The sequence below is a fragment of the Ochotona curzoniae genome, unplaced genomic scaffold, assembly GCF_017591425.1.
Source record: "Ochotona curzoniae isolate NIBS_2020 unplaced genomic scaffold, NIBS_Ocur_1.0 scaffold_4506, whole genome shotgun sequence".
Lineage (NCBI taxonomy): Eukaryota > Metazoa > Chordata > Mammalia > Lagomorpha > Ochotonidae > Ochotona > Ochotona curzoniae.
In genome coordinates this window covers 3,569,206-3,591,745 of record NW_024467119.1, presented here as the reverse complement: position 1 = coordinate 3,591,745, position 22,540 = coordinate 3,569,206, and the positions used below count along the sequence as shown (strand labels likewise).

At 43.5% G+C, this 22,540-nt stretch overlaps 1 pseudogene; it reads right to left on the bottom strand.

Moving 5' to 3' along the window:
- Positions 1-19,347: 19,347 nt before the first annotated feature.
- The window catches only part of LOC121147264, a 130,199-nt pseudogene continuing 127,006 nt past the window's right edge, over positions 19,348-22,540 (bottom strand).

The window sequence follows — 22,540 nt, the reverse complement described above, 5'->3', positions numbered from 1 at the left end:
AGAAGCAGGCGGGTGTTTCTTCTCTGTACTTTCAGTTCTAGTCCCAGGTTCTTATGAACAGTCAGTCACAAATCACTTAGGAAACCAAAGAAAAATATCACTTAAATCAGTTGAAGTTGAGCATTTAGCAGACCTCAAATTTTTAAAATACGTTTTGTGCCCATTTTGGTTAATTCATACTTTTCAAAGCATGATTCAACTTGGATTCTCTAGACTTTTATAATTTTTCTCTCTTGTGAAATTATTTCCTTTGCTTATGCACTTATTATATTGCCTCCTTCTTTCTAAATCTGTGGATTTAATCCACTGCTATTATAATTTTTGTGATGAATTATATTGCTGATTTTCTAGATTTCTCATTAACCATATACACATCAGTGTGATAATATTTGCAGTGAGCAGGACTTTAGTTAACATTAGTTCATATTTGTATTATTATTATTTTCAAAATATTTTCTAATTTTTGTTGTATCTTTTTTTGGTATATGTGTTGTACAGAAAAGCTTAATTTCAAATATTTGAAGATTTGATACATTTTTTGATAATCATATCTACTAACTTTGAAGTAAGGAAGAACAAATTCTGTTTCACTCAATCCTTTGGAATATTTCTGACACTTGTTTTATGACTCATAGTGTAATCAATTTTAATAAATATTCTGCATGCATTTAAAAGCATTGCATTTGCAGTTATTGAAGTAAAGTTCAACATAAACAGATAAATCAAACTTGTTGATTGTCTTGTCACATATTTTATGCCCCTGTTTCTTTTTGTCTGACGCTTTATCATTTTCTGAAAGTAAATCAATAATTCCTCCTGGTCTTTTTGTAGAATTTTATTATGTCAGTTTTTGGAGCTGTATTGTTAGGTAAAAGAAATTTGAAGTTATTTCATCTTGCTGGATGACCAGTATTTCTTAGTTCTGAAATACCTCTATTTGTAGCATTGCTTCTTGTCTTTAAGTACAATTTATTTAATATTAGTGTAAGCATTAATTATGCTTGGTGCTTCTTTTATTAATGCCTGTGGGTATGTTTTTGGAATTATTTCACTTCTAATATTTCTGCATACTTAAATTTTTCATATTTATGTAAGCATGACTTATTGTTTTTTTTAAAAAATGTAATGTATTAATCTTTCTCCTTTAATTAGAGAATTTAGTACTTTCATATTTGTTGTAATTAATAGTTTAGCTCCTTTATACTAAATCTAATTGTCATTACATTTTGGATATGGATTTAAATCGACCATATTACTGCATATATATACATATATATAAAAAATGTCTTTTATTTGTTATTCTGATTATTTTGGGTGTGGAAATTCCAAGATTTCAACCAGAATTTCACCTACACTCCTGAGGGCTCCAGCCATGCTTCTGACTCCTGAGAATTGCTGTGTTTAATAGTGTGAATTTGAGTACCAATAATTCTGTTTTCTCGGTCAGTTACTTAATATTTAAAATTATATTTTCTTATCATTATGGTCATTATTTTACAAATAAAAATATATATCCTTGTTCTTTCAGAGGATAGCATACAATATTCTTTTGTGTTCCTTTTTCTTTCTTTTTAATTTTTTTCTTTCTTTCTTTTCTTCCTTCCTTCCTTCCTTCATTGAGCGACAGAGTTACGGAGAGGAGAGACAGAGAGTAAGATCTTCCATCTGCTGCTTTACTTCCTAAGTGGCTGCAAGGGCCAGAGCTGAGCTGATCTGAAACCAGGAGCCAGAAGCTTCTTCTGGGTCTCCCACATGGGTGCAGGGTCCCAAGGCTTTGGGCCATCCTTCACTGCTTTCCCAGGCCACAGGCAGGGAGCTGGATGCGAAGTGTAGCCGCTGGAACAGATCTGGCGCCCATATGGGATTCTGATGCATGCAGGGTGAGGTCTTTAGCCACTAGTCTACTCTGCCAGGCCCTTTTATCATTAACATTTTGTTATTCAGTGAGAATGACTTTTAAAAATATTTATTTATATTAGGTAGGCATAATTACAGGGAGAAAGAGAGAGAGATTGAGAGAGAGAGAGAGCGTGAGCTTCCATGTGCTAGTTCTCTCCCCACATGGCTGCAAAGGGCTGAAGCCGAGCCAATCCAAAGCCAATACCCTAGAGCTTCTTCTGGGCTTCCCCTGTGAGTGCAGGGAGCCAAGTACCTGGGCTGTCCTCTCCTGCTGTCCCAGTCCATGAGCAAGGAGCAGGACATGGACTGTTGCCCATATGGGACACCTGTGGGGTCCATCCTGATAGGCTCCTGTGCGTCCGAGCTTTTGTAAGATGCCTTACTTTCCATTAATATTCTCTTCTACTTGATCTGGTCTTCTCTTAAGCTCATGTAACTCTTTTTTTTTTTAATATTTTTGAGTGCTAGACTTTATTTGGTTATTTTAGATGCATTCTTGTACTCCAATCAAGCACATTAATCAATCTTCTTTTAAAATCTGTAACTAATTCAGTTTCCTTCTCGCAGGAGCAGTGGAACTGAGATGATCTGAGGACGTGTCAGCCTTTGTGAGGTCTGCTGTCTTTTCATTTTCTCTTCCACCCAGGGCATACCATGGTGTGTATATGAGGGCTCACTTCTGTGCCTGACCTTGAACTTAAATTTCTATTTTCATAGCACAGCAAGACTGCTGAAACTCTATTTCATTTTATATTTTTCAGTCTTTTGGTTGTTATTTTTGGTTTAGATACTCAGACTAGAAAAATACTGGAATAAATTTTCAACAAGGTTCTTTATTTTTGAGATTTCTTCAGTAAAATCCTGTCTGTTTTGATGATTTCAAACTCTTTGTTTCTGTAGCCCTGGGCCTGTAAGCCTTCTGCCAAGATTTCTGCTTGGTTCTCAGCCTGTCCGTGGATACTCATAACTGACATGTATTTCAGAGAAATAAAAACAAAGAATAATGATCTCATTCTTTACAATGTGCTGGACTTTGGCCCCTCAATCTCCACTGGCCTCCTGCAACATTTGAACACATGACAGTGATTATTAAGATGTTTGTCCTGGAAGGATTGATTTAATATGAGCTATTGTGTTATAGAAATCTGTTCTGTTCTGAATTGTTTAGATGGTTCAGAGACATTGTTGGTATATTTCTCATGTTAAGGATTTTCTTTTTAATGATTTGTTTATGTATTTGAAAGAGAAGTCAATGACCAGCATGACTGGAGATAAATCAGGCAGGAGTCAGGAACCAGGGCAACATCAGGCAGAAGTCAGGAACCAGGGCAACATCAGGCAGGAGTCAGGAACCAGGGCAACATCAGGCAGGAGTCAGGATCCATTGCAACATCAGGCAGAAGTCAGGAACCAGGTCAACATCAGGCAGGAGTCAGGATCCATTGCAACATCAGGCAGAAGTCAGGAACCAGGTCAACATCAGGCAGGAGTCAGGAACCAGGGCAACATCGGGCAGGAGTCAGGAACCAGGGCAACATCAGGCAGGAGTCAGGATCCATTGCAACATCAGGCAGGAGTCAGGAACCAGGGCAACATCAGGCAGGAGTCAGGAACCAGGTCAACATCAGGCAGGAGTCAGGATCCATTGCAACATCAGGCAGAAGTCAGGAACCAGGTCAACATCAGGCAGGAGTCAGGATCCATTGCAACATCAGGCAGAAGTCAGGAACCAGGTCAACATCAGGCAGGAGTCAGGATCCATTGCAACATCAGGCAGGAGTCAGGAACCAGGGCAACATCGGGCAGGAGTCAGGAACCAGGGCAACATCGGGCAGGAGTCAGGAACCAGGGCAACATCAGGCAGGAGTCAGGATCCAGGGCAACATCAGGCAGGAGTCAGGAACCAGGTCAACATCAGGCAGGAGTTAGGAACCAGGTCAACATCAGGCAGGAGTCAGGAACCAGGGCAACATCAGGCAGGAGTCAGGATCCAGGACCAAAGGGGGATATAGAGGAAGAAGCCCCACCCAGTTTCCCACCCACCCCAAGTCCCGGATGTGGGGCATGCTCTGAGATACTCGATCAAGTGGTTCCAATAGTTCACCATTCATGGATCGCCACCAGTCTCGCCACTCCAAGCACGAAATGGTCGTTGAAGAATCCATTGGTTGACACAGTCCCTTCTAGAGTCAAGGACAGCTTCTTGAGCTGGAGCGAGAGAGCACCAAGTGACAGTGTCCATGTCTTTTCTTACTGCCGGCTCCTCGCACGCTTCTTGAGCTCGGAACTCGGCTGGAGCTGGACTCCGGCACAGGGGCCAGGATCCAGAGGTCACAGGTCAGCAGAGGGGCTCTCACTGGTTCTCCCTCACCTGGCTACCATGGTTCACCTGAGCAATGTGTCTCTGGGCATTCACTTGTAAACAAACACTGATTCACTTTGAGTTACTGCTTTCTCTCCTCCTTGGAACCTGCAAGTCACACGGCTTTATGTCTCCTTTCCTAATACTTGCTTTCTCAATGGACATCTACTGAGAATTTAAACGTCTTCCTAGGAATATTTGACGTGGTCTTCCCTTTGCATTTCCTCCTTCTCTGGGCATGGCCTAATTTGTGTTTGTCAGTTCCCAGAATCCATGACAATGCATCTGAGTCCGCGTAATTTAAAAGGGATGGAAGTTCATTATTCCTTAGCAGGGGAACCCTTTGGGGTCCTGGACGACAGGGTGCAGGTGTCTTTGTAGTGGCTGGGGAGAGCTTCCACAGTGGGCAGCAGGTGCTCAAACCACTGATTCCACCATGGGGCTTCATCTGGCCCTTTCAACGCAGAGACGTGGGCATGGCGTTTGCACCACACCAGGCATGCTTTAATTATGAACGCCTGAGCTCAGAATGGTCTTACACGGGACAATTTTACCGCGAGTGCCAGTTCCAGTGCTGTGAGGGGGAAGGCCCTGGGACACCTTTACTTTCAGTTGGGTTTTCCTCGGGCCGTTTCTACCACCTGTCAGATTACACCTTCGCAAAGCAGCGTCAGTGGAAACACTTGGCTTCTTCAGAAACTTCCAGAGAGTCTTGGAGCTCCTTGCTGAGGCAGTTGCGGGCGTGGCCTCGTTCGTTATAGGCTCCTCTGCTAGGTGCGAGGCATCCGGATTTCTGATTGGCCAGGCCTTGTCATATATGTGATCTTTCTTGGCACTAGGGAGGTTCAGCGACAGTTGAACCATAGACGCTGAGGGCGGGAAAGTCGGTTTCCTTTGTAACTTCTGAGCGAAGCTCCTCTGGCACTCCCGAAGCTGGCTGGCGTGCGGTGCTAACGCAGGTTCCTTATCCACACACCGTGGCCGTGGCCATTCCGGGGTCCTTCAGGTGTTGCCCCTCTGTGGGCTGCACACGCCTTCGTGTGAGCTTATCACACGGTTAAGGAGGATGCGGGCACTGCCTCCCCATGGCTCCCTGCCGCTTCCCTCACAGCCTCTTCAAGCCCTTCTCCACCTGTTCTTGTAACTTCTCATTCTTCATTCCATGCTCCCTGTGGCCCATGGGTTCACAGCACCTAGACACTACGATGCAGAGGAGGAGGTGACACCTGGTTCTTCTAAGGTCGAGGCAGAGGAGTTCTATAAGGTCGCTTCTTCAGAATTTTGACAAAAACCTCTCCCGGAAGTTGTTGCTCGTTTGATAGGATTTACTCCGTCGTTATATCCCAGATAAACTCTTTCAATTTTAGACTTCCTTTGGTTTTATAGAATGGAGAGATATCACATGGTTTGTATGCATTACACACAGACACATCTTCTCTCCTTCCGCTAAACCTGCCAGACCTTAAAAAATAAAAATTGCAATTGAAACGACTGCCTCTAAAGTCCTGTGCCATGCGCTGGAGTGGCGGACACTGGGTTGTGGGTGGGAAGTGGGAGGGTTTGGTAATAAAATGAAGAGTATTGTCCCTGACCTTTCAGAATTTATTGTCTGGTAGGAAATGAGAGTATGTGATTCACATTCAGAAAGCATCACTGCAGCTGGTGTAAAATCTGGTCTCAGGGCCCTGGGAATCTTGCCTGTGTGAGCATTGTAATGGTCGCGTCCTGCTGAGCAGAGCGCCGTTAGCTCATGGTCCTGTTCAGTGCTGACCCCAGAATCTGTGTTTTTGCAGCCATTAAGCCCAGCTTCTTAGTAAACCTGAACATTTGACATGTACTTTATGTAAAGAATGGTTTGTTTGCCACGGAGGACGTGTGTTCTCTTGCCTCTGATTTCCCTTCTCCACTGAATCTGGGACCCTCTGCTTTGCTGTCGGCCATCGATGCTGCCCATTCAACTCGGTGCTGCAGCTGTCTTGTGTTACGGCCTGGTTCTTGGTGCCACTGTGCAGACTCATTTCGGAAGTTTGGAAGCAAGCACGAGTTTGGGCCCAGACACATAAGTTTCTAAAATACTTCCCATATTATTCCCCTCTGAGTTGTGCTATGGGAAAATTCAGAAAGCTGCTGAGGGAGTGAAGGTCTTAACCAATTGAAACACGCAGGGGGTTGGTGGTGGAAATTAAGTGGGAAGAATGTAATTATCAAAGCAAATGGATCAGGGTGGAGGGTGAGTCTCCAGCTGGGTGTTGTCCTGCTGCATTTGGCACTCGTGCTGACTTCAGTGCCATCAGGAATGGGGCAATGAGTCTGTCCAGAAGTTTCAGTGCACAGCATAGCGGCATCAATGGCCCATGACATCCTCGTCACTTGGTGTTTGTCCCGTGCTTATTGATTGCTGGTCTGTAACAGAATTAATTAGTTGCTGAGGCATAGGGTTGTCAAGTCATGTTAAATGATTTTGCATCCAACCTGGAGTCCTAAATCCAGTCACTGGAATCCAGAAGCAATACCATAATGACTAGTATTAAATTATCTCTTGGTGTCATAGTGTGGGTTCTCAGACATTTTTAAAATTATGTTTTTCCACAGGAAAATGTCTGGAGACTTCTCAACTTTCTTTTTTCCTGTGAAAATATTTATACCTTTATGTCAAGATCTTAGAAGTCAATTGATATAGAACATGTAGAATTAAGTAAGGCCACTTAGGCTCATGAGGTACACAGAGTCTTTTTGCAACACTAGAGAACAGGAATTCCAAAATGGTCACAGAAGACAATGTTTAGTATCAGAAGCTGAGGATTCTCCATACTACATCCTGAAGAAATTTCTCTTTGAAATTGCAATATAATCCAAGGAGTCAGAGTGGACAGTAGAGTCTCATTGTGTCTTTGAGGATCTCTGGCCCTGCGACCTCATGCTGTCCTGGTGTGCAAGCTCAGCTCGTGAGGGGAGTGATTGTATCACAGGGTTGGCTTAAGGCAGGGTGCGCCCATGTGTGCACACCCACATCTCTCACAGTGTGCACTCACACCTTCGCTGTCCTTCCCAGATGCTCATCTCCTGACTATTGCCCTGCTTAGAACCTCTGTCTTTTTACCTCCTGGGTCTTTGCTGAGTGGACGTCTGTGTTTCCCAAGATTTCCCAACTCTTCCCACTTAAGTGTCCTCTCCAGGGCTCGGACCTCAGAACTTCCTTTGCAAAGCTTGTTTTGCATATTGCTCGCTCACAAGAACTGTGTGCTTATTGGTGTTTGTATATGCTTTTATGAAATTGTATTTTGTATTTTTTTTAAGGTTGAGAGAGAGGAGAGTAAGAGAAAGCGCTCATCCACTACTTTACTTCCCAAATGATTGTGACAGCGAGGTCTGGGCCAAAGCCAGAAGCCAGGAACTCATGTTTGTGTCTTCCATGTGGTTGGCAGAGACCCAAGCACTTAGGTCATCATCTGATGCCTTTTCAAACACATTAACAGAGAGCAGAATCAAAATTGGAGTGATCAGGGCTCAAACAGATGCTATGATATAAAATGCTAGTGTGGCCAGTGGAAGCTTAACGTATTTCCCCACAACCCCAGCCCTAGCCAATTGCTATTCTGTGTTTTTGTTGTTTTAGTTGTTTTCATTGCTATGTATCACTTAGGTTCATCTGGTCATTTCTCTGGAAAAACTGTGAAGGCCAAAACCTGTGTTCATCTTCGGATTGTCTATCGTCGAGAGCTCAACTGGTGTAGATTCTAGTTCTTCACTTTTGTGGCATTGCACTCTTGTGCAATGCTTCTGAGGCCTTCCTTTTCCTTGTGTAGACTGTCTGTCTCCAGATTAGAGTTGAATAAAACTAACCTTTACTCGCAGGAGGAGCTTGGGTGCTAATGGGACGCGTGAGTGAGAACATGGTGATGATGGTTTGGGAGGTATCTGCATCATGCATCTTCTGGGGAGGATGGGATGTGGAGCACTGGCTCAGAGGACCAAAGGGAATCGTGCATTCTCTCCGCTGCACAGTTGCCAGACCTTGAGGCGTGACCATTGTCACCCATTGTGCTAGCTCTGGTTATTTGGGTTTATGCAGTGGAAATCCAAGTCAGATTTGCTAGAGGGGAGGACACAAGAAGTGATGGCTCATGTAATCAGAGGCTCCTGCTATAATCACAATCAACTTTAAGTGCTCAGATAATGCCAGAAAATTCTCTTTGTGGTCCTATTCCCTCAATTCTGCTTTTCTGGAAATGAGCTTCATTCTCAGATGCCTTGTAAAGCCATTTTCAGAGCCAGATAAGGAGGTATCTCTTTCCCAGTATCTCTAGGAATGACTTCTATTGCCGAGCTGTGGCCAAATGCTTATTTAAAAAAATTGTTTTTCATCATATAGTTCCTTAGGCTCAGAGATTTCCTCATATTATTATAATAGTATGGTCCTTCAACATCAGTCACAAATCCATCATTCTGCTGTTTATGTGTATTATGACATTGTAGGTATAGACAATGGTAGAAAATCCAGTATCCTATTGTCAAGATATATTTACATTTCATTAGGAATCCATGTTTTATTCGGAAGTAGAGATGCAAGCTGCACACTGCATGTTCATTTCACGATATACTTGCCTCCTAAATGCTTAATTCCAAACAGCTGCTCTGATTTGCGAGATAGATTCATTGACCATGCCTGTACACTCTAGGAATTGGGGATCAGATTCCCCAAAACCATAAACGGAAAGAGCAGGATAGGAGAGGTCAACTTGACTGGTCAGATGGATGACCGCATGGCTGGTAGCATTGTTTCCAGGTGCGTCTGTGAGGAAGTTTCTGGAAGAGATAAACATGAGACTCATTGGATGGACTGAGTAAAGATCTCTCCACAGTGTAAGTAGGCATCACCCAGGTCCCTGAGGACCAGAGGGAAAACAAAGCAAGGATGCATGTCTCTCTTTGCTTGAGCTGGCGTGCTCCGTGTCTAGGCCTCAGGCACTACAGCACCCAGAGTTGGGCCACTGGGCTTGGAAATCTAGGCCATCAGCTCTCTGGTATTGAGATGAATGGCTCCAGTCGGCCACCTTGGTCTGAAGCCTGTGGATGGTGCACAGTGGGAATTCTCTGCCTCTGCAGTCATGCAAGCCAATTCCCACATAAACCTCCCCCGATAGCTCTCTGTGCACTGTGCATTCTATTTGTCTGGAATACTCCAAGACATATTTTATCAGAAAAATAATGGGATTAGCTACTATCAATTCTCCCTGCAAACCTGAGGCAATCTCAAGGAGGGGTGACCATGGAAGTGATTGAAAATGTGTGTGGGAATAATGAGTCACGATGGCTCAGTGGTGATGGCCCTGACACAAAAAGGGAAAAACCAGCAGCTAGAGTAATAGTCAAGCGCCTGAGTTGGAATTACACTTCACATGAGTATTAGCATTAAGAAGGCATATTGAGCACAGGAGTGTGGCTCCCCAGGAAGAAGGAACAGCTATAATTCTGATTCAGTGGCACATAGGCCACTATTGTGAATGTGTCGCTATTGTAACCTTGGGTGACTCCCATCGGTGAACTCCATGATCTGCGCTGTGCATCTATTGCGAACTTCTTCTTGGAAATAGCAAGGCACTTTGCCCTGGGTGGTTTAAATTAGTTTAAATTGGTGGATACAGATGCTATAATTTTCATGAGGTTGTTATCCTGTGAAAATCCAAGGAATCCATTCAAGACATGTTGGGGTTCTGTGCTGGAAGGTGCCTAAGACTGCAGATGCTCCATTTGATCTTGGTTTTCAAACAAGCTTCTCACACTCCCATGCGTTCTTCACTCTGCATGGAGAGCCGTCTTGTTCAAACACCAATCTGATCACGTTTCTTCCCTGCTGTGTCTCCTGGTGGCTCTCCGTTGCCATCAGAGTTAGGGAATGTCTGCAATTCTGAACAAGGCCGCCAGAACTTTACTTTTTGGGCCACATTTGTGCCGTGTGCTCCACTCCCACTCTGCTGTAGCAGAAATCTTGGCTTTAAAATTTTTTTTTTCCCCATGTGGCTCCATCAGTCTAGAAGCTCCTTCTGATTTTTTCCCTGTGGCTTATACTCATTGATTTGGAGACCCTCATTTTAATTAAACCTTCCAGACAACCACGGCAAATCTGTTTCTGTTTTTTTCTTACATTCTCCAGAGATTGTTCCCTTTTTTTTTTTTATCACCATACTTACATTGAAGGTATGGTTTCTTTTTCTGGCAAATGTAATCCCCTGCCAATGGTTTTTTTTTTTTTTAATGGTCTTTTGCATTCCAATTGCTGACCAAATACTTACCATCTACTTGGCATTCAATAATTTTTTTTTGTGAAATCAGTGAACTTACGATTCTGAATTTCTTGCGTTTCAGATGGTTGGTCAGGAATTTTTAGAATATGGAATGTTTTGCCACAGAAACATGCGGTGGCCGGTTCTGATGCCTGAGATTCAGTTCAAGCCAGTTTAACTTTCAGAGAGGACAGAGTTGCCGCGTGTGTACGAGGGTCATGTGTTAGGACCTCGTTGACTTAGAATCAGCCCCATGTGTGGGTGCTACCCCTGTCACGTCTCATCCATGGGCCCCAAATTTGGAAATTTTAGGAATGAGTTGCTTCTTTCCTGAGGCAGCCGAGGCCTGGAGCAGGTTACCGCAGTTCTGTGTTCTGAGCAGGAATGTGGTCTGAATTCCAGGGCAGGATAGAGTGGAACATCAAGGAAGGGGAGCATGGCGACAGGTCTGTAATGAGGGGCTGAGTCAGGGAATCGAAGGGTCTAAGGAAGGATGAGGCCTCCTCTCGCGTGTTGTCTGGTCTCCTTGCGTTCCGCCTTTAGCCAAGTCCCCTGTATCGCAGTGGGAGTTAGATGATAGTGTTGAGGAATGCAAGTTAAGTGAGCTGATGGTTGATGGATGAACGAATGGATGGATCGAAGCTGACCGGTGATCCTGGCTCTTGGTACCTCTCCTCTCATGACTAATATATTCTGTAGATGTGTGTCTTTTTCTTCTCTTTTCCACGTCTTCTTTTACCAGTCCTTATCCCCCAGTCCATTTCTCTTAGAGACAGGCAGAAAGTGAAAGACGGAAAGGAGATGAGGCTAGGAGAGTTGAACCGTGGGTCAAAGTGGAAACAGAGTATGTTGTGGGAAAGGGTGAGGGCATTTATCAGCCATAAAGAATCAGCTGTATGTATCATAGAGGGGATTTTTTCATTGGGATGAAATATCCAAGTCTTAATCCTGATTTCACTGTCCAAGGAGTATTGGACAAGCTATTTAAATTGTTTATACCCAGTATATTTATACAGTAAGTATAATGATGGTATCTTCCCTCCTACTAAGATTGTTGTGATGCTATAAGAGAAATCATATGTAAAGAACTTTCATATCTATAAAGATTCAAATAGACTGAAATTGGGCATCATAGAGGTTGCTGCTCCTATCCACTCTCCTCCGCCATCTAACTCAGGTCTTCCTCAGGGCATCAGAGATGTTAGGGTAAACGGCTTCAGACTGGCCTGGCTACCATCTGACAGCCACTTCCGGATGTCAGGGGTGTCCAGGAGTTTGCAGATGTGTTACAAAGCTGCTCCAGCACTTAATGAGAGACAGAAGGCAAGAAACAGCTGCCTACAGAAGCCAGGAATTTCACATTTCATGCAAAGCGTGACTACTTCTCATGCTCTCTTTCCCGTCTGTGAAGAGCGCCCTCTGAAATGCTGAGTCCTTTGGAAGTACCAAGCTGCTATTTGCCTGCCTGCTGTTGCTTAGGCGCCTCTGTGAAAGACATGTTTTTCTCCACTGGTAAGTTACTACTCCTCTATCAAATTTAATGCTAGTGCCATCTCTCTTGGGATTCCTGCCAATCAGCATGGAATTCTTTAGGAATGAGATCAATGCAGACCTCAAGCAGGGAGCAGCAAATCACCCTTCCTCAGGAGTGCAGCCAAGAGCTTTATTTAATAGAGCGATAAGCTTGTGATTACAAAGCAAACTGAAAGCATGTCACTGTAAAAATCATAAGAAAATTAAGTAAGGAAGGGGGTGGGATGGGGTAGGATGTATCATTTGGCTCTTAAAACTATATCAATGGAATGCATGAAATTCGTTCCCTTTTTATCTTTATAAAAAGAAAAAAATGACAAACTTGAAAAAAGAAAAAGCCAGACCTTGTACCCTGTGAGGCTGCTGTGAGAAGCTGATCACTTCTCAGAGGAGGCCCAGGAGGCTCTTCCCTTATGAACCAATCCTACTGGTGCCTCAATGTTGGACTTTTTGTTTGTTGCCTTTTCATTACCATGCTGAAATGCTTCAGTTCATCCACACATGAAGGAAAGAGGTTTATTTTGGCTCATGATTCTGGACACTCATGGGGTGACAACTGGTGATGGCATTCTTGCTGGTAGGGTTCCACAGTGGCACAGAACATTACGCAACAAGAGAAAGGGAGAGAGCATAGCTATGCTTAGGTGGTCTTTCATAAATTTACCAGTATGTACTCATTGGGACTCTTCTTTAATGACCCATTCAAACAGTGCGTCTTGAAATGCCACAGACAGAAGCAATTGCTGAGCCATTGTTTGTCTCTAGTTGCAGCACAGTGGCTTTGGCTCTGTGGCCAAGGTTTGGAGGGACCTGTGAAGAATGAGTGACTCCGATGATGATGATTTACAGGTTAGAATCTAAGGAATGGATAATCTCTAAGACTTTTCCCAGCTCTTGAGCTTTTGAAAAGCTTAGTTTCTAACACTAAATTTTTATTAATGAAATTTATAGTGAAATAATCCATAGTAGATTTCCATTAAAAATTGAGTTCAACTGGGCCTGGCAAGGTGACCTAATGGCTAAAGTCCTTGCCTTGCACGTGCCATGATCCCATATGGGTATTGGTTCTAATCCTGGTGGCTCTGCTTCCCATCCAGCTCCCTGCCTGTGGCCTGGGAAAGTAGTCAAGAATAGCTCAAAACCTTGGGACCCTGCACCTGCATGGGAGACCCGGAGAGGCTCCTGGCTTCAGACCCGCACAGTTCTGGCTGTTGTGGCCACTTGGGGGGTGAGTCAATGGACAAATCTTTCTCTCTGTCTCTCCTCCTCTCTGTGTATCTGACTTTCTAATACAAATAAAATAAATCTTTAAAAGAAGAATGAGAGAGGTGGTGCTCTTGGTTTCTGGGTCGGCACCAGGTTAGTTCTCATCCTTGAATGACTGTCGCTAGGCTCTGTACAATCAGGTTCATGCTCGGCCCATGTGAGGCTGACAGCGACACACACCATTTGGTGCAGGCCCCTGTTTACAGGGAACTTTACAGGCTTCTTGTGGCACTGGCCTCTGCATTTGGGGTATTGGGTGCTGGATCTCACAGCAGTCACCCCAGTTCTGAGTTCCCACCCCTCAGTGGCTGGAATATTGATTGCTGTCAGCAAGACGTTGGGGAAAGGATGGTGGATGTAGTCCTTTAGCTTCTTGGCTAGGCACAAACATCTCAGTCTGCAGTGGGTATGAGCTCTGATTTTTATTGTGGCATGACTGATTCTGGATTTTCTGGATTTCAAGTCCAAGGTCTGGAATTAATTCATTCTTTCACATCATGCTACGGGGAATTGAGAGAGGAAAGACATGGACAACCCTGCTTCTTGCTGTCTTAATGCAGACTTTGTAAGTGTAATTTTTCTTTTTAATTAATACATTACTTAAAAAATTTTTGATACTATTCAATAGGCTCTGGAATCCCCTATCTCCCATTCCCCTTTCAAATCCTGTTCCTGAACTAACAATAGTCACAAGTCCATCATTCTGCTGTTTAAGTGTGTCCTGACATTGTGGGTATAGACAATGGTAGAACGGCCAACATCCTGCTCTCCAGGTATATTTAACAGCTTCATCGGAGTCCACCTTTTATTAAGGAGTAGAGATGCACCCTGCACTGTATCTTTGCTTCCTGGTGTGCTGGTCTCCATTACACAGTTCCTCTAGAGACATGCATATACATACGTGTTTACCTACATATCTATTGATCTTGTACTATGTCAGGTTTTCTTACCGTTCCACTAAAACCAGGTATTCAAGTCTCTCGGTTGCCCTCTGTAGCGCCTATGAAGGCAACTTGGTGTGTGGACAGATGTTCAGGTTGGTGTCTCTTTGGGAAGATGACCTTAAGCTGATGTCTGGAGCAGGTGGGTGGAGGATGCACAGAGGGGCAACCTCACGATGCGCCAGGAACCAGGCATGCACAGTGCATACTTACTTTTGCTTGCATGACACCCCACTAGGCAGCTGCTGTGATTTGACCATGGTGCTTCTACCCTAATAACACGGTCCAATCCGGTCCCTTCTCTTCGGAAGCCACAACTAAGTCAAACCTCTCCCCTTTAACTATTGCTAATCCATTTGTTTGGAGATTTAGCTTTTTGCATGAGTTGGGGAACCAAATTCTATCCAAACTATAGCCATAACCATGCCTGCTATTTTAAGTAATAAGCTGGCTCTGTGGACAAGTTGGACAGTTCAGGAAAGTCCACTAATAGTTGCTTTTATCATGCTTTCTCTACTCTTTATGAGACTGCAAGGAGCCATAGAGCCCATATGTGGTCTTCCTATTTGGCTGTTTATTCATTGTTATAAAAATGTGTCTGTGTAGATTCTAGTCATCCATCGCTGTTCTTGCGGTATCTGCTAAGGGACGGAGCTTGGAGTGCACACAAAGGCGCCTGCACCCCAATGTTGTTATTTCTTCTGAGAAGGGCAGGGCTGCCACATTAAACAGCTAAGTCCAGGGAAGGTCTTCTTCCTGTTTAACAAGTCTTGTTTTAGAAAGAGCATCAGAAAGAAGGGGAGAAAGACGAAGGCCCAGAAGTTAGAGGAGATGGTGTGTGGCCTGGTATTGGACCCTCGGAGGTAAAAGGAGTGGCGATACTTCTTTCTTTTAGGTGTACAACTCTGTAGGGATATTGCTGGGTTGAGGAATACCACTGGGCATGAGACTTTTGGTCTTGATCCTGGGAAAGAGGGTGCCAGGCCGCATTCTGACAGTATGGTCTGAGCAGAAGTATTGTGTGCAGGTTCCTGGTCACAGCTTTTATGAGGGATGATGTCTGCCATTTACACTTCATTCCCGGATGTAGAAGAAGCTGTGGCACTCAGAGGTCAACTTAATCGAGCTGTGGAGGAATCAGGCAAAGCTACTGATGTTCTGGCAGATGCACACAGGTGGACATGCACTGAGTTAGTAAACAAGAGACCTTGGAAAAAGAAAGACCGTTAACACCCTACAACACAGCTAAGTTGTAGCCGGAGTTCACATGACCTGGAAGAACAAGCCCCTCTCGAGCTACAGAACATTCAGCCACTGTGAGCAGGTGGCATTGGCACTTTGCTTCCCTGGGTTAGGGCACCGATGGTTTGTACCCCTTCTTACCTGGGGCTCTTATAGCCCTGTTTCCTAACAAGATGGAGAGGTGCTTCCTTTTATCCACACTTGTCCATTGCACAATGAGTTTCCACGTTTATAATTTAATTCTGTCCTTGACATTCTGTGCTTATTCCTTGCCACCCTCCCAGCAGAGGTTGAGTTTTGGGGTCCTGAGTGAGCAATTTTTACACATATTCTAGGATGATCAAGTTACAGGATGGAAGCAAGTGGCCTCTGGATGATGTGGACCATTCACCAGCCTAATTAAATTAAGAATTCCCCTTTTGAGACTCCTAGCAACTTAAAAATTCTTGGAAACTGTCTATTCTCAGAATAGAGCATAAATAGTTTTGTAAAATTACTTGCAATGGTGGTTCAAATTATCTCACTGTTTCTCAAGGGAGCAAGAGCCCTTATTAGTATCTGAAGGGAAAAATACATCTCCAGGGTATTACCCCACTATGACATCGACTGTTTTTCTGGTAATTGAAGAGGTCGCAGCGTGTACCTGAAAGATTAAGGCTCCGGCAGGAAGGAATGAGAGTACCTTTTTTTTTTTTAAAGTATTGGGTTGTCATGAAGTGCTATTGAAGTAATCTTCTATGCTGACTCTTTAGTAGAGTTCTGTAAAGAAACAACAACTCCTTACCAGCTGTGTTTTTGAGGTTACAAAATCAAGCAGATGCTCTGTGGATTTTAGAGGAATTCTTGCTTTGGGATATCTTTGGTCAGAATGTTACAGTGCATCAAAATTAGTATTTTTAAGGTTGGAGAGCACACTGAGTCTCTTGTAAAGTTAGAAGATAGCCAACTTCCTTTGAAATACAGAGACTCAAAGTACGTTAGGGCCAGTTTTCTGTGAATACAATTCCACCACTAAATTCTTATTAATCTCTTTGAAAACTTTTGAGAGAGCTCCCTGAGAATGTTACATTCTGGGTTTCTGGCTTATTGAACAAAGATCTACTTCTAAATAATGGCTATAAAAGTATACAGACTTTGATGTGGCTGGAATAAATGTGCATGTAGTCTGTTGCTTTTTATTAAGAGGCAAGGGATTGGCATCCCTGAAGAGTTAGGAGGTAAGAGTGTCAAGGGTATATAAACCAACCAGTAATAAAATGTCGAGTTACACGGGCAATTAGCTAATACATCTTGACTGAGTCAGCGTTCATAGTAACAGTAGGCTGCTATTTGAGTAGACATGGTCCTGATGATACAGAAAGCTTATGTCAGTATTTTCAGTACAGCTCATTGATAAGTAGATGCTACAGGCCGGGCCAGCAAACATGCACTCAGCAGATGCCATGTGTGAAGAAATTTTCCCGGCCTTCTTGAAGCAAGCAGAAATGAATATGGCAAAGTTTCTGTCTTGGCTTATAAATTATTTTGCTGATAACAAAACATGGAAGGTTTAACCAGGAGGTTTGGACATTGCTGGCTATAGAAGCACATCTTATAATTCTTTCAAGAATAAAGTTTAAAGACCATTCTCCTTTGGAGAATAGGTTAGTGAGCTCATATAACTGGTTTTCATGCTTAACGAAACGACTTCTCATCATTAGGTTACCAACCGTCGCTTGTTCTGGCTAACTTTGGAGGAAGACTGGATCCAGCTAAGATTAATCCTGCTGAAGTGGCCTATTAAACTGGGGATTTATCAAAATGCTTTATGGGGGTAATGGTTCATTATTTTCACTGTTCTTGGACTACAGGGAACATTAGCTTTCCGAATAGGTCATTTTGAAAGCGCAGTCTGTGATAGGACTCAAGCTTTATAGATGGCCTCCAGTGACATTGGTTGCTACCTGCCCTCCAGTAGAAATAAAGCAGCCTGTGGCCTCATATTCAATTCATAGAATTCTAGGCTGAGGCTCAAGTTCTGCATAATAGGAGCACCTTACTGCTAGCAGCCGTTTCTTTAAGCAGGCCACTTGCAAGTTGCGTATTGAATGAATGGTTAGTTATGACAGCATAAAACCTGACAGTGGTTAGCATTTTCTCTTTCTGTCATTTGAGCCCTTGGAGGAAGAAGAGTACAAAATGTATTGAGAGAAATTCATAAGTTAGTTTGAAGGGAACAGGTGGAAAATAGGGAAGGTTCTATTGATTACTGCCTGTAATGTTCCCCCTGACTTTTAGAGAATGTCTCACAGGCCATTAAATTTAGTCAGCCTCAGGTGACGGATGCAAAAATGGATGAGGGTCAGTGGGTGTGAGTTTCATCTGTTAAAACTGCATTTTGATTTTACCAAGCGGCAGAAAAGAAAATAATTAATTTTGTTATTTCATGAAAGTACGTTGTGTCACTGTTGATGTATTGGTCTGTAACGCTTCTATGCTCTGTCTCTATGTCCACACACACACGACACGCTCACATTCATGATGTTATTCAAGTATAACATCACAGGACTGCCAGTTTGGGGGGACCAGGGTTGTGACCTGGGAAAGCCATTTCTTGGGACAGAACTTGAAGATGAAGAAAACTATAATACCACAGAGTGTTTGATAGGAGCAATTTCTCTCCTGTATACTTGTTGAATTCTTTATTTAGTGGAGCGTTAACTTTGTGATTATAAAGTAAATTGATAGTATGTCATCGTAAAAATAAAAAAGGAGGGGGGGGGAGTACAGGAGGGAATCAGGGAGGACAGGACGGAAAGCATCTCGGTGCATCGGAACCGTATACGTGATACAGGAAATTTGTTCCTTTTGTATAAGCAAAAATTGCAAAAGCCTTATTAAAGGTAATTTGAGCTTTTTTTTGTGGGATTTGTTTGAAGAGAGAGGATCCATTGACTTAACCAAAAACCTTTATGAATTTCTTGGTGAGTACCTATTTCTGTTGGGAGGTGATAATTTACCTAATTACCCAAAAATTCCTCTGCTAAGTTCCTGGTCTTCTATTTAAATCCATTCATGCAGCGTTCTTCCCCTTCTAAGGGGAAATATGACATGTTTCCTGGTGTGTGTGCCATAAGACCCTGGAGTTACCAACTCCAAATTTTCTCAGCATCGCTTTTTTCTCCCCATAACATACTAATTTCATTACAAAAATTTTCTTAAAAGCACCTAGAGTGCAATATCCTAAAAACCCCCAAATTTGCTAATTTTTTTAAGATTATTTATTTTTATTGCAAAGTCAGACATGCAGAAAGGAGGAGAGACAGAGAGGAAGGTCTTCTGTCCTATGATTCACTCCCCAAGTGACCACAATAGCTGGTGCTGCACCAATCCGAAGCCAAGATCCAGGAACTTACTCCAGGTATCCCACACATGTGCAGGGTCCCAAGGCTGTGGGCCATCCTCCATTGCTTTTCCAGGCCACAAGCAGGGAGCTGGATGGGAAGTGGAGCTGCTGGGATTAGAACCGGAGCCCATATGGGATCCCGGAGCACCCCACTAGGCCTCTGCACACAAGAAATTAAAGAAACCATTAAATATTTAGGAGCATTCAACACTAGAAGCTTTAAAAACCTGGCGGTATTTAGTCGCCCCTCAAAAAGCTACAACCTGCATTTTTTTTTAAAAAAGTGTTTTCTCTACAAAGAATCTTATCAGCTACACAAAAGTCTGTACAGTTTTTATACTGAAGCTAAATTTGAGCTGCACTTGAATTATTCTTAGCAAAACAATTGCCTGAGCACGCACGCACATTCTGCACACATTATTACAAGATAGCCATTTATTTTTCATCTTCATCTTCTTCCTCCTCCTCATCTTCTGGGTCGTTCTTCTTCTTGCAGCCGGTAGGTCTACCAGGACCCTTCTTTCTGGCTTCCCTTTTGCCCTTGGCACGGTATGCAGCAATATGCTTTTCATACTTCTCCTTTAGCTTAGCTGCTTTCTGTTCGTGTGGCTTTTTATCTTCGGATGACTGTTCAGATCGCATCCCACCGATTTTTGCCATATCCCCAATGGACAGCCCTGGGCATTCGCTCTTGATGTTTGGACGATGTTTAGAACAAAACAGGAAGAAGGCAGATGGTGGTCTCTTGACAGCATTAGGATCTTTTTTCTTTAGCTTCTTATTGCCTTTGGGAGGGACGTAGTTCTCTATCTCCCAGTCATAGCACGCTTTATCACTCTTGGCCATGTCTTCAAACTCGGACTTCTTCGTGGACATGTTCTTCCATCTCTCAGAGCAATCCTTGGAGAACTCGCGAAACTGACCGAAGAGTCTGGATGCTTCTTCTTGTGCTCCTCCCGGCAGGACTGCACCAAGAAGGCCCACGAGGACAGAACGGTGGCCACCTGCTGGGAGTTTGTCCTCAGGAATCCCACAGAGCGGTCAGGTCCCGCAGTGATGCTTCCTGCCCCAGGTTCCTGTGTGAACTGGTTTATCCTCTTAACATCACTTTGAATTATTCACAGGCTCTGATGCTTTTTCGGCACCCCTATCTGTTCTCTAGCCCATGCCCAGCCTATGAAAATTGCCATGATGATCACAGCAGACTTCTCACTGGCTGCCTCCAGCTGCCCATGTCCACGCCCCCTCTCAGACCAGCTCGTTTGCTCCCAGCGTGGTAATGCCTTCCAGGCTCCCTAATTGAAAGCCTGTGAGATCTCACAAGGCCTGGGCTGCCTCTTGGTGGAAAGGCTAGTGTGCTCATTCCTCATCCTCGCGCTGGGTTCCTCGCTGTTCCTTGAGCAGCATGGAGACGTGTCTGAGAGCCTTGTATAGGCTGCTCTTCCTGCCTGATCTGCTTTTCGGTACCCACTTGGCTCACGCCTGTGTTCCTCACTCCCCTTCATGTTTTCTGTCCACATCCTTTTGCAATTATCTGAAGCGTTATCTAATCTTTCTGTTGTCTGCATTGCTGGAAATGTGCATTCCCCAAAGCTCATGATGTCAGTTTCATGTGTTGCTGTAACAGAATGCTTTAAATATTGCCTAGCGCACTTAATTGTGCTTATTAAGTGAAAGTCTAATATGGAAGATAGAATTTGGACGGAATCCTAGTGCAATTCCACGGGGAAAGGTTTTAGGGAGACCTGGAAGATAAACATAAGTGGACATGCGTAAGGGGGAGAGAATTTCCAAAAATTTGGCCCTTGCAGCCAAGACTTTACACTTTTTGTCTTTGATATTAGCAGTATACTTCAACATTACGGCCTACCTCCCATGTGGAGGGTAACTGCATCCTGATGAACACTGTAGATGTGTGCTCATGCACTAACTGCAGGTGTGTCTACCTGTGTTTTGTCCTCATTGTTGCACCTGTCTGGATTTAAGTCAAATCCTCTGATCTCAAAGAGGGAAATACCAGGAGCTAATGGCATTTTCAGATGGTGGCACTGTGATGAGGTGAGGAGATGTTGGATCTGTACCTTTTCTTTTATTTGTATTTATTTTTTAAGGAAATGGGATATGTATGCTAGTGGCAGGTACATTGTGCCAAATATTGGGTTACTGTTACTAGTTCTTTGAGTTGCTTGAAGAATTTTAAAGCAAGTTACTTGATCGTCATTAACGATGTTCTATATTTCAAAATGAAAACAAGGAACCCATAGCATTTCAAACCTTGATGCACACATACACACAGACACACACACACAGACACAGACACATACAGACACACAGACACACAGACTCACAGACTCACAGACAGACAGACACACACATAGACACAGGCACACACACACATAGACGCAGACACATACACACACAGACACACAAACTCACAGACACAGACAGACACACACAGACACAGGCACACACACACACACAGACACACACATAGACGCAGACACATACACACACAGACACATACACACACAGACACAGACAGACACACACATAGACACAGGCACACACACACACACACACAGACACAGACAGGCAGACACACACAGACAGACACACACATAGACACAGATACACAGTCACACACACACACACACACACACACAGAGTTACACAGGTACAAAGGAAAAAGGAGAGGCTGTGACAGTCCTGCAAGGGACAGAGATGACAACTGCACAGACATGTCCCCCCATTGGGTCTGTTACTACCGTCTTTTAGACTGCTCAGGTGATTGAGAACAGATTGGGAAGAATATGGAAGAATTTTTGAAGGAAAGGAAACTAATTTGCCACTTGGTAAAAAATTCCTTCTCTATAGTAAAATCTTGAAACAAACTTGCTAGCTGTGTTTCCTCATTTATTTAATTTGCTTACTGTGCTAAAGTACAGACAATTATTTGTAAGTAGACGGTAAAAAATTCTAATTTTAGAGAGAACTAGGAACTTAAAAATCAGGATTGTTATGGAAATGCACGATCTATAGAAGAAGCATACTGAATTCTTTCTTTGGATCAATGATTGTGATTGCCATGACGAGGCGGGCCAGTGACTGACATGTTTATTATGTGGGGAGCAAATCAAAACCTGGAGCATTATGTCGTGATAAATGAAAAATGACTACTTTATCTTGGGTTTTTATAATGGAGGTATAAAAATTTATTTAGATTTTTTAGACAAGCTGAAAAAGAGGAGTATGTGAAATTTTTGTGTTTATCAAAAGGTTTTAAAATGTTGAGGATCCTGAAAAGCTTGAATGTAAGTTGAAACTTCGTGGTGGTAAGAATTGCTGACTGCTGTTGGCTAGAAAAGCGGGAGAGATGGACAAAGCAATCAGGCTCCAGCTACAGGTTCTTTCCAGTTATCTATTGCCTGATGATAAAAGTTTCTGAATTTAGCAATGTCAGACAGCTGTTTCATGTGCTCACGTGTGCTGTGACTCAGACAAGGCGTACTGAGAGGGCTAGCTTCTGCTTCCAGGCGCATCTGCTCAGGAGACCTGCTCACTGAAGCGCCTGAGGTGACCTAGTGCCTTGGTTTTCCTCACAGTGTGGTGGCTTGCGAGTGATGGAAGC